The sequence below is a fragment of the Marmota marmota genome, unplaced genomic scaffold, assembly GCF_001458135.2.
Source record: "Marmota marmota marmota unplaced genomic scaffold, marMar, whole genome shotgun sequence".
Classification (NCBI taxonomy): domain Eukaryota; kingdom Metazoa; phylum Chordata; class Mammalia; order Rodentia; family Sciuridae; genus Marmota; species Marmota marmota.
In genome coordinates this window covers 9,619,773-9,632,452 of record NW_026000000.1, presented here as the reverse complement: position 1 = coordinate 9,632,452, position 12,680 = coordinate 9,619,773, and positions in this window count along the sequence as shown.

Below are 12,680 nucleotides of genomic sequence, written 5' to 3'. Positions count from 1 at the left end.
ATGGCTTTGACATATCTCTCTCTCTCTCTCTCTCTCTCTCTCTCTCTCTCTCTCTCTCTCTCTCTCTCACACACACACACACACACACACACACACACACACAAATACAAGTACTAGAGAATTTAGGGTCACACTGCTGGGGGCACTGGAGTTGTTCAGGTCCAAGAGTATGGTAGGAGTCCTGGCATCATCTCTCATGGCCTGTCTCCTTTTTTGGTTTCACAGCCAATGGTTTACCTACTAATCCCTCTGAACCTTAGTTGGCACATCTACCTAAAGGGAAGGAACAACCCTCCTTCATTGGCACTTATTGAGTCAGAGAATTTAGAGACTGTCCTAGCTCAAGGTCAGGTCCATCTGGGACTTCAGGAATAGGGACTATTCTCCTGTTGTCATTCACAGTTCCGGGAGCCCAGGCTACTCATGGGCGTAGACTGCCCCACTGTTCCCTGAGTCAAGCAAGTGCTCACACAGAAGGCTGCAGAAGGGATACAGGGAGGCCAAGGGCAGCTGAGCATAGAAAACAGGAGGCTGCAAGGAGAGGTAATATGGAAAGTGACAGTGATGGTAGCTAGTTAGGTTGGGGTCACTGGGCTGCTCCTATGCTCTTTCCTAACTCTGCCTGCTGCAAGAAGGACTGTCGTCTCTTTATGGACAGATATGTGAATTCAGCCTGCTGATCTGTGCATGGATGTGCAGACCTAGAAGCCAATGCAGACCTTGAAGGGGACTGTCAACAAACCCATGTGGTTCTCATGAGCTGAGACTGGACCCAAGGGTGGATGACATGTGGATAAGGGACTTCCTCTTTGAAAGCACACCCTCCTGTTAACCTGCAGTGGGCTGAAGTGCCAGGATGATGGAAAGGTCAGAGAAGCCACACCTGCTGAGAAGTACCCTCATCTCCAGGCTTTTCTTGCTGAGCTAAGCCAGGTTACACACCTGACAACCGGCCACCAATAGCAGGGGAGGGAGTGCAGGTGAGAGGGTAACAGCTAGGAGTGGAAAGAAGAGGAGAGAGGAGGCTGTCAATACTGCAAATGACATAGTTGTCACAAAGCAGGCTTTGAGGTTGAAGTCAAGTGTAGTTTAGGGTCACAACAGCAATTGGGTCTCTGGTTCAGTGGTACACACAATCTATGCAGCTTGTGGAACCATTCAGATTCTTGTCACTGGGAAGCACATGTGGAAATGGTGGGCACCTTAACATTCTGGACTCTGGTACCTAGCAGCAAGCTTCCAAGCCTCTCACACTGCCCAGCTGGAATCTTGGATAGGGCCACCCCTGACCCTGTCTGCATGAGCTGTTTTCCAGGATTGCCTGGGACCTTCTGCCATTTTGCCCTCCCCAGGGCATACTGACATCCAGGGCACAGCCTCCGGACAACTGAGAGGGGCACCTTCCCCAAAGTGTACTCACACAGTCTGTGCTGGTGATGCTGATGTTGTTGGACAGGAAGGTTTTTCCTTTATTCAGGCTGAGTTCAATAAATGCCTCTCTAACACAAAGAAAAGGCAGATAATAACTAGCCTGAAGAGACATAGTTCAAGCCCTTGGTTCAAGACACAACCTACAAATGTCCTCATGGCATTGACAATCAATCAGGCCAAGTGAGGCTACTAGAAAGTGGGCAGATGCATCTGAGAGCTCAATGTTGTGGGTGCTAAGAGGATGACCTTTGCAATGATGTTCAAGGAAGCTGTAATTTGGACAGCATAGGTCCTCATGGCTTCACATGGTGGCCCTGGGCTAAGTGATCAGGGAAAACTGCCTGGTGTCAACACCTTGATTCTTCTGTATTACAGGGTTTGCTCTCAAGAGCAAAGATACAAATCCTCAGGTATATCACCTCACACAATCTGCCCTTAGCAAGGTATGGGCCACAGTGGATCCCTGAACCCCTCAAAGGTCACCTAGTAGCAGAATTAAGGTCAGGTTGGGAGAGTTCCCTTTGCCCTCCAGCACAGAAGCAGGTGCTATATAGTCAAATGGACACCCCATACTCGTGCACATAATAGTGGAAAACACTGACCATTTGGCATCTTACCCATTTGGGCCACCATCCAGGGGCACTTACTGTCCAGGTTGCTCTAATATTGCTCCAGGGCAAGTTAGGGTATACTTGCCAACAGAAATGGGGCTTTCATCTAAAAGAAAATGACATGTGAATGTCAATAGACATGTGTGTCCACCCTGTCACCCACTGCCTGACCTGGGCAAGCAGGACTGACCCTTTTCCTAAGGACCAGCTTCTCCTCTCTGCCTTCATTCTTTTCAAAGATAACTGCTAATCACTTCTCAGCCCAACACTGAGCAGCACCCCTCTCCAAGGGAACAGGAAGGAGTAAGAGCCCCTGTTATCAGGGGCTCACTTGTTAGGAACTATGGGAACACAACAAAATAAAACTCAGAGAACACCACAAATGGTGCTGTGTCACCAATGAGCAGAGAAAGGGACGGGGCATGCAGGGGAAGGATGGCCACTTAGTTATGCCTGCACTGTCCCTTTTGACAGAGATACAATTTCTCCTTTAGTAAAACAAATATTTACACACAAACTGATGCTATGTCTGGAAAGTGATTGAAAGTGCTCTGTGGTGATGTTGTCAGGGAAAACAGATGGTGTGGGTTGGGGATGATGGAGATTAAGTGGTGGATGCTTTAAATTCATGTACAATTCTTGCTATTTATGTAGGCTATTGACCATGTTCATTAAAAAACATGTTCTCTCTGAGGAGCTGATATTTGAACTGAGACTAGGTGGAGAAGCAGCTAGGGGACTGCAGGAGGGAAGAATGTTCTGGGCTGTGGGAATGGCATGTGACAAAGCCCTGAGGCAGGGACTGCTGAACTTGATCAGGAGGGGAAGAAGTTAGACACAGGAGAGGTGTGCAGGGTGGGCCCTGGGAAGGGCTTTGGGGTTTTACTCCACAAACATTGATCTTTCAGGGCTGCACAGATTATGGGCATAGTTTAGGCATAAAGACTTGCTGATGGACTGGATATGAAGAGGAACTAGGTGGCATCAGCATGGCTTCTTGATTTAAACCAGAGAGAACAGGTGGACAGTGGTGTCATTTCAGACATGGGGAAGCCGGAGAGAAAAATAGGGATTTTCTTTGTATGTTTCCTATTTTTTCCCTGTGGGAGCTTGGGAGCCTAAGAATTCCAGAACTTGCAGTAGTGGAAACTTTTCATTTCTGAGCCCAAATAATCTTCATTCCTCCTGAGCCTTGTTCAATAGATGAGAGCCAAGTGCATCCCTGCTAGTTGGATGGCCAGCTCTGCACCTGAAGCTCTAGCTTTCCAGTCCCTGCTTCCCCTCTGCAGGCTGGAACGAATGGCCTTCGAGGGCCTCAGCAGTCCTGCCATCTGTGCTTCTCAGAGTTTGACCAATCGCTTCCCTGTCGTTTTTCATGTCTCCACCTTCCTCAGGCTCTGGGAGCTGGATTTTTCCCTTCCCTAAAGACCAGAGCCATAGCTCTGCCCCTGCTGATTAATCTGTGAGCACAGATGCAGGATTGAGAAGGTCCCTCACTGACCTGCAGGCCCAGGGCTGGACCAGGGGGTCAGTGATGATGCTCGGGCATCTCCTCCCTGTGGAGGGCCCATTCTCCTGGGATATTCTCAGGAGACATCTCCCCAGTAGCAGAACTAAGTTTAAATATCGTTCTTTAATTTAAAACTAAACAAAACAAAAAAGCAGTTGCAAGTGTCTGTTTAGGAATGTTCTGTGATTTTTTACATCAGACATCTAGGTGTCACCAGCTAGGCACTTCAACTGTGGACCAGACGGATAAAAAGTCAAACAGAAGAAACAGTGACACCCTGACCTGTGAGTGCCTCTGTGTTCCCTTTTACACTTCGGACACCTCCTGGGACCATGAAGGAATATTTATAAGATACCCAACAATTTCTTCATCCTTCTTCAGTTTCTTTTTTTTTTTCTTTTAAAATCATACTCAAGTAAAATTAGACTTATTATGGAGTAATTAAGATTGCTACAACTATTCATTTTGAATTTGAAATTAGGGGAAGCATGAGTCATATTTTCTGTATTTCTCTGTTTCCTACTGTATATTATTTGTATACTTAAAAATTAAATTAATTCCTAATATATTAAAATTGCTATGAAATAAAATTTAAAAATTATTTTTCATAAATAAAATTATATTTTCTGTATAGTTTCTAATGTTTTTCCTTCTACTTTATGTCAGGGCTGTTTCTCACAAATACTTTCATTATTCAATGGCCACTTAGCCATAAAGCATGAATTTCTGAAACATTTTTTTTGCCCTCATTGACACTGATTATGAGAACTAATCATGAAAATTTTGTTAGGGGAAAGGATTTGTTTCTATGGATGGAATTTCTGAATTCCACTTTGGTTAAAACAAAAAAACACAGAGGTGTGCACTGATTATGGGTGGTGTTCTGTTCAGTGCGTTGAGGTGGAAGTAGTTAAGAGGCACCCAGACAACTGTGTCTGGGGCTCCAGATCAGGATGGGCAGAAGTGCCAGTATATCTTGGCTGAAAGGAGTTTGCAAGCCAAGATTAAATGATGAAACTGGATATCTTGGTGGTCATCATAACAAGTTTCATCTTCAGTTATAAAAGCATGACATAATAAAGACAAAAAATGAAGCACATACAATTCTTCTTTATGCTTTTTTCCATTTTGTAAAATAATTCCCCAATTCTTTTTTTTTTTTTTAGTTTTTTTAATGTGTCAATGGACCTTTATTTTATTTATATGCAGTACTGAGAATCCAACCCAGTGCTTCATGCATGCTAGGCAAGGGGTCTACCACTGAGCTACAACTCCAGCCCCAATTCCCCAATTCTTGAGAGAGTCAAATACAATTCCAAACCACATAATCCATCCTTATCAGTGTACAAGTGCTCCCTGCACAAGCCAGTAATGCTTAGCCACTTCTGACCCAGGCACACATCCAGAGCAGGGTGGTCATTTGCAGAGGTCCCTAGAACTATGGCATGGGCTCTCCTGCATGACATTTTGAGCAGGCCTTCCTTGAAGAGAAAGCCAGCGACCTCCAGAATGGAAACCCCCACACCTACAATGCTCCACAAGAAGCATCTGAACCCTTTCTTGGGAGTAGGCTAGGCCCCATCTGCCCGCAAGAGCCATCATCTCAGTGGAACAGAAGGCCCCTCTGGACACTTGGATCTTCTCCTGGGTTGACTTTTCAGCTTGCTGCAGCACTGTGCAGCTGTGGACAAGCCCCTCTACGTGTATGGCTTTTTCTCCATCCAAACATAGAAAATACAATGAGGTTGTTTCAAGGACTCATGGGGAAAGCATATGTAAGGCACTTCTCTTAGTATCTGGTACAAGGAAAGCTGAACACTGATCAACACTGTGTGGGAAAGGAAAACTTAGTCCACAAGCCACTCCTGAGGAAGCATAGGCCCATGGAAACCTATTGCCCTGTGAGTACGCAGTGCTGTCCATTAAGATTGTGGTCATGACAGAGCAGGCCCCTTTCTATATACTCATGGACTGGAACCATCCTGGGACAAGAGGGATCTAACATCAATGACCAGTTGGCCCTGGAATAAGAAATCATTGAACATAAAATAACTGGATTAAATTAATGTACCAACAGGCTAAATTGAGAGCTAAGGAGGTACAGAAATTTCAACTATGTCCCAGTCACTCCACGAGTAAGACACCACCTTCAGCCCCAATGGCATGATGCCTGGACTCTGTGCTCCTTCAGGCCACGACTCATCATAAAAGAGACCTCTGATGCCTGAGTATTACCAAATAATAGAAGAATTAGAAAACTGGTAAGTACTTCTCTGTACCAACTGCTCTGTATCTGCACTATTCCTTACTTAGTGCAATTAAGATCGTGGCTCCATTCTAAAGTAGAGAAAATAGAAAGTCAGAAGGAAGTACTCTTTTGACCAAAGTCACATAATTGTGTCTTCCCCAGCTCAAATTTCAGGACTCAGGCCTGGTAGCCAATATACCTTCTCAAGCCAAGGTTACTATAAGCCCCTAGGAAGGCTTCCTATACACTTGGGAAGACTCAGCTCTGGGGATCTGGCCCTATCCTACCAGTAGACTCACAAGATTGGGCTGTAGTTTTTCAAGGGAAAGAAAATGAGGATAGTGTGGGACACATGCTCTGGTGAGGACAGGACAGTCCCAAACTCAGCCTTGCTTATGGGTGAAGCCTTCTCTTCAAGATACTTCTGTGGCATTGGAGAATTCTTACTTCTCTGCTTTGCAAGTGAAGGAGGATGTATCCAGATATCTCAGCCATGTCCCTCTTTCAGATCATCCACAGTGTATCTAATCTCAGAGTGTCTACTGGGAACAATCAACAGATGCAGGGAAGGCATGGCAGGGAGAGAGGAGGAGCACAAGAACCATGTGCCTCAGAGGCAACTGAGAGGGCTACTTACCAACAACTTTGGAGTCATTCAACTTGAATCTGCAAATAATTCGGTCATTGCCTTTGCCATACAAAAAACCATGTCCACGAATGACAATTTTGTAGGGTTCTGCAAGGACAACATTCAAACATCTGACTGAAGAGATCTGGTTACAACATTCTTCTGAGTTCACCTTTCATGAGGGTCCACCCCCAAGATGGATATTACAGGGGTTTCCTATGAGGCAGCAGTTGGACCTGAATCAAGATCTATGAAATCCTCAGGAAGAATGCAAATCTGGTATAACTGAGGGTCCTGAACACTCAGGGGCTCTTAACCCACCATCCTAATTCAGAAGCCCATGAAAGATACTCAACCCTAGTTGATCCACAGGGTTCACCTGAACCAGGAATCTTCCCACCCTGTCACTCTGTATGTGGCAGGTTTGCACAAGATGGCCAGAAAATGAACAGCTCACTGATTGAGAAGAAGCTGTTGGGAGAAGGAGTGGCAACTTACATCTCCACCTAGGGTTTGTTCCAATTGTTCATATGGCAAGGCCTGTGTGTGCAGGACACATGATGACACATAGGCACCAGCCACCTACCTGGATTGCTTTAAATCAGAAGTAAAAGATGTTATATGGGCGGATGGGGGCCCTTGAGTCCACCTCCACCCCTTAGCACTGCAGTCTCCCCACTCTTTCCCAGCATAAGCAGGGGCAGGGGGAGTGCTGAGCCAAGGAGGAGGATGGAAATCTCAGGACTCTCCTTCTCCCAGGTGCTAAGCCAGTCACTTCATCTGTGTCTCCCAACAGTCCTGACAGTGCTATTTCTATCCATTTTAGATATCTCACACTTTGCAGCAGACCTGGTGCCACAGGTAGCCGATGTGCACACAGTGCTGCTGCCAATAGCCTATGGCCATAGAGCCTCCTCTAGAAGGTCAGAGAGGCCAGGCCCCAGCTGCCTAGGCTGGAGGCCAATGTAGCAGCTGAGCTGTCACCACGGGAGAAGGAGGCTGAAGGCTCTATCTCTATCAACCACAGTTAAGGACAGCAACCATTTGGTGCCAGGGTTGCACACAATGCTTGCTTGTGACAAAGAGAGGTGGACATCCCCCAGGACTGCACAATTGTGTCCTCAGCACACTGAGGCAGGAATGCTGAGTGGACAGAGGCATCCTGGTCTGGTCCAGCCTTAGGGGATATGGGACAGATGTGGCCCTTTCCCCACTGAGTGACATGAGCCCTGGCTCTCAGGGTGGAGACCTTTGTAAGGCAAAGAGGTTTCTTTTGCTCCTGGTAGGAGGTTGGAGGTTAGGGGTTTAATTTGGTGATTCTTTTTCTTTATTCATTAACATAATCACTTGTTTCATTGCACATTTTGTGAATATCTACAGTCCACTATTATTCCAAATCCTGAATCTGTCTGGATGTTCTGGGATAAGTCCTAATTATTTTTGAAGTGTTGGCCTGTTAAAATGTTGTTCCATCCATTTGGTAGTGTTTCCTTGAGAATTTTTAACATATATTTTCTGTAACTTTGCAATTAAAAATTTCAATGAGAAAAAACAGTAGATGCACACATATACCCAGATCTTTACCCCTAAATTCACACCCACAAATGTGCATCATATATTTATGTAGTGCACACTCACATAAACTACAAATTCACATATACTCATCTCACTCACACTCAAACACAATCACAATTGCAACAAATACTCAAATATCAAAACATGCATATCATCTCCATAAAACATCTCCACAGGCTGAACACTTGCATACTACACACAACTCCACACACACACGGGACACCCAAACACACATACCACACGCTCAACCAAAATACACACAGAAAGACACCATTTAAAATCACCACACTATACAATCATACCACACACACATACCATACACATAGGTACATAGGCAGGCCTAGAGTGGTGACTCCTCAAGCTCATCTCTGACCTTTTATACACACAGTGACATTATCCACAGATGTGAAATTAGGACAGACTCGGGAAACCAGCTGGAATAGAGAGAAGGGAGAAAGGTGGTGAGTGTTGTCGCCTTGGGCACAGGTGAGATGCCACCCACTTCTGCTCATAGCCAGCCCCACTCACTTCAGGAACAATGGTTGGCAGGTGTTGAAATCCTTGTCTCAGTGGAAATCCATCTCTTGATCTATCTGCAATTTCAAATATCTAAAGACAATGGATGTGGCTTGAGTTCCCCAGCTAGGAACTCAAGGGCGCAATAGGTCCCCAGACTCAGGAGGAAGCATCAATCGCTTATGCCATAGGGCAGTAAAGTGTTAGGTAGTTGGGGACAGATCCTGGCTTCTGCCCCCACCCCCAGGCTTAGGGAACAGGAACCTGCCCCTCTTACACTACATGGGGAGGTGGGGGGAGGGGTCATTCAGTTACATGGTCATCCTTCTGCAGTGGTTCATGTCCCCTAGGGCAGTCAAGATGACCAGCCTCTGCCAGGCCCTGGGAGGCAACCCTTGAGACTTCCCTAATAAGATTGCAGAGAGACACTGGGATGTTGAGTTACCTGCAGTGGGTCAACTATGTTTATACCCACAATATTAAGGGATGCCCCCAATTGCCGAATCTTTTCAGCCTAAGAGAAAAAAAAGGGGTTAGACACAAATTGCCAAAATACATAAATTGCAGCAAAGGGTGAGGATGGCTTGGACTCACTTCCGCTTTTACTTTCTTTTTCTGACTGTCCAACATGATAGGTTCAGTCATCAAAGCAATGACCAGGCTGGAGCCACTGATGCCTGCAGGACAAATAAAGAGTGGCCAAGTTGGCTAGACTCCAGCATGGGCTTCAGAGGCACTGACCACTGTAGTGAGTCTGGGTGCTCCCCAAACCTCAATCTCCTTGGACTGGTGCCCAGACCAGCACGTGCCTTTCAGAGACCCCCAAGCCAGAGAGGTACTACACCCATGACCATTTATTTTACAGACAAGGAGAATGGGGGTCCAGGACCCTTCCTACCAGGATACTTCAATTACCCCCAGGATATGTTCCCTTTGTCCACAAGCCCCAGCCTCTCAGCTGGGCACAGGGAGAAGCAGCCTTACCCACCTGCAGAGAAGGCCTAGTACGGCTGGTAGAGGGCAGGCACCTGATCCAGGCACAGCCTGAAAGTACTTTTGGCAGCTTTGGTTCCAGCAGTTCAGGGCTCTTGGTCATAGAAATTTGAGGAGAGGACACAACACCCCCTCAATATTGTTCCCCAACAGGCCCCACCTATTCCTGTCAGCAGTTACAAGCCCACGTGTCCATTGTGGATGGGCAAAGTCGTTTGCACTGTCTGAGACACTGGTCCAGGAGGCAAGTCCAGAGAAGGGAGACATGGATAGGAGAAGGAAGAGAAAGGTCTAGCCAGGCAGGGGAAACCCAGCCGTGGGTTCCACACACTGGGATCGCAGTGTTCTCAGTCCTCTGCGTTTTTCTCCTTTCTGCTCACAGAGCTCAAACGTAGACCAAGACCTCAGAGTGACCAAGAGTCATACATAGACACACAGGGTTTCATGTGCCTCTCAGAAGCAAATCTGAGCAGGGGTGCTGTGCTCACTGTGCATGGGGCAACTGGAGCTCTGAGAGGTGAGCAACGAGCCCCCCAAGATTTGATTCTGAGAAGAGGCCCAGGGGCTCTGCACACAGACCTTTCCCAGGGGCACCAACTCTGTGCCCTGATTTACCATGATGAAGGCTCCAGGAAGCTTACCTTTTGATCTGGTTTTCTGCATCTCAGAGTGTACCTACAAAAAAAAAAAATGAAGAAATGTTGGGAGACAAGTGTGAGACCACCGCAGGGTTACTTGAAGAACTTGGGAAGTAGCCTGGATTCACAAGCTCTGACTCTCCATACCTTACTAAGTCCTTTCTCTATGTGCATGTTCCCTGCAAGCATAGTATTATTCAGTCTCTCCAAGGCTCTTCGAATTTCTTCTCTGAAAAAGGTTGAGGTGGGGAAGTTTGACAGTCACAAATCAGTTCCCAAGCTAACCCGAAGTTTTCCCCTTGACTGCCTAAACACAAAATGACATCAAGGAAATAGCTCAGTCACCCCTACACGGTTCTGGACCTTTGACAGGAAGTTTTGTGCCCTTCTCTGTTTCTGAGCCAATGATAATTGTGGCAGAACAGGTTGGGAAGGGGGATACTTAGAGGGTCCTATGGGAGTATCTGCCTTTTTCTGACTCCGAGACCTCAGCATGGGCCCACCTGACCTGATCCTAGTGAAAGCAGGAGCCTTGTAGAGAAGTGTGTGTGTGAGTCAGAGACTACCAGTGGGACCAGTATTCCTATCTATAACCCTAAAACTCAGAACACCCTCTTCCTGAGCACTCTGTCCTTCCAAAGGGAAGGCTGAGTTTGGAAAAAGTCATGTTGCTAAGCTTCTGCTGGCTCCCATCTCCACTACCACAGACCCCTGGTCTGACTCCCCTCCTGCCTTTCCCCTGCCAAAGGTAGCAGCCAGTCTGCTCAATTAGAACTGGGGTTCCAGGACCTCGTGTGCTCCTGAAAAAGGCCTAAACCAGGGGTAGTGGCCCTGAACACTGCCCAGGAGAGTGCCCAGCAGTGCTCTGTGGGTTGGCTGGGCGATGTGACCTGTCAGACTGTTAAAGCAGACATGAAGGACTAAGGCTGGTCAGCTGGTTCTGGTTGGCAATACTGGCAAAGGAAGGGGTGGAATGAGGCTTGAGTTAAATGCATGTGGTGGGCTGAGCCAGCAAGGTGACCCAGAGAATGAATACTGAGGGTGGCTTTCTACTATAGGCAGGGAAGTTCCTGTGGGGTAGATCTGTGGACCCTAAATGTGGCCCTGCCTGTCCATGCACAGAAGATGAGGAGGTTACACCCAACCATGACCAAGAAAGACCAAGCAATGGCCTGCCCAGCCCAGCCCAGTACCTCCCTCTGCCAGCCCAGCCCCATTGCCTCTCAAGGACCCCTGCTAGCATCCTTCCCATGCACTTCCTCTCGACCACCTCATACCCACTGGGTGTATTCCCAAAATCCCACTTCAGGATACACCAGCCAGGCCTTAAGTGTGCCCAGGAAGCTCCCTGTCCTCCCAGCTAGATCTCAGGCTTGACCTGTCCACCGGCATTGGTCTTTCCAGCCCTCATCCGAGGCTCACTTGTCTATTTCCACAACCTACTCCTGGCTTATCTCTAGGAACCTGGGCAGTGCATACCCCCTAACTCCAGATACCGTGTCCATCTTCAATGTTTTGATGTCCCTGTTATGTCCCTTCAGGGGACCCAACTGTCCTCCACAAAGGAAGTTTCCAGGGGGAAGTGGCACGTCTCTCTCATTCCCAGCCTCTCTCCCATCCCACCTGCCCAGGACAGAGTGTGACCTGCTCACAGCCTGTATCACATAGGCCAGAGTTCCTGTGGGACCAACCTGATCTGCTTCATCAATACCCTGGATTCCAGGGTTTGTCAGTCAGCTCCCAATAAAAAAATTTAGGACTGATATAGGGCAGGATGGAAAGAGGGTGAAGGATGTCTTTGGGGATCAATGAAGCAGGGGCACAGAGGTCTTAGAGAACTGGGGCTGGAAATCAGCATTGGCACTGAAGTATCCCTGGACCAACCCACACCTATGTAGGAACTGGAGCCTTATGAAGGCCTTAGTGAAGCCCTTAGCTCCCTGGAGGTCTGGCCGACCAAAGCAGCACCCACCTGTAAGAGGTGGGTGGCAAGATGACGTTGCCCTTACAGGAGTAGGTAATGATGGAAAACCGTACTTGCGGGCTGGGGAAGAAGCAGGTGCTCGTAAGAAGGTGATGCATTGTCTCAACATATCACGATTCCACAGTGAGTGCTATAAATCCCTACCCCGTATCATGTTGCTTCTACTTTAGGGTTCACCACAGGACTCAAGGTATTTAGTTTAATTTGGTGCAGGATTCTAAAACCTATGAAATTGTGGAGCCCCACGGGAGAAAGAGTACCACTACGGTATCTAGCTCCATCCCTATGTTCCCAACACCACACACACACACACACACATACACACACACACACACAATCTGTACAGGCAAAGGGGCATCTACATTTCTCCAAGAGTGAGGGTTTCCTTCCTACCTTCCCATCCGACCTCCTTTCTACTGTCACATTCTTTTTCACTTCTTCATTCCTATCCACCTCCCTCCTCCAAAATTAAAGAAATTATTCTCCTTCTTGGCAACCATTTTCCTCTCCCTGCTCAGTGCTTCCAGCCCAAGACCCTCAGATTCC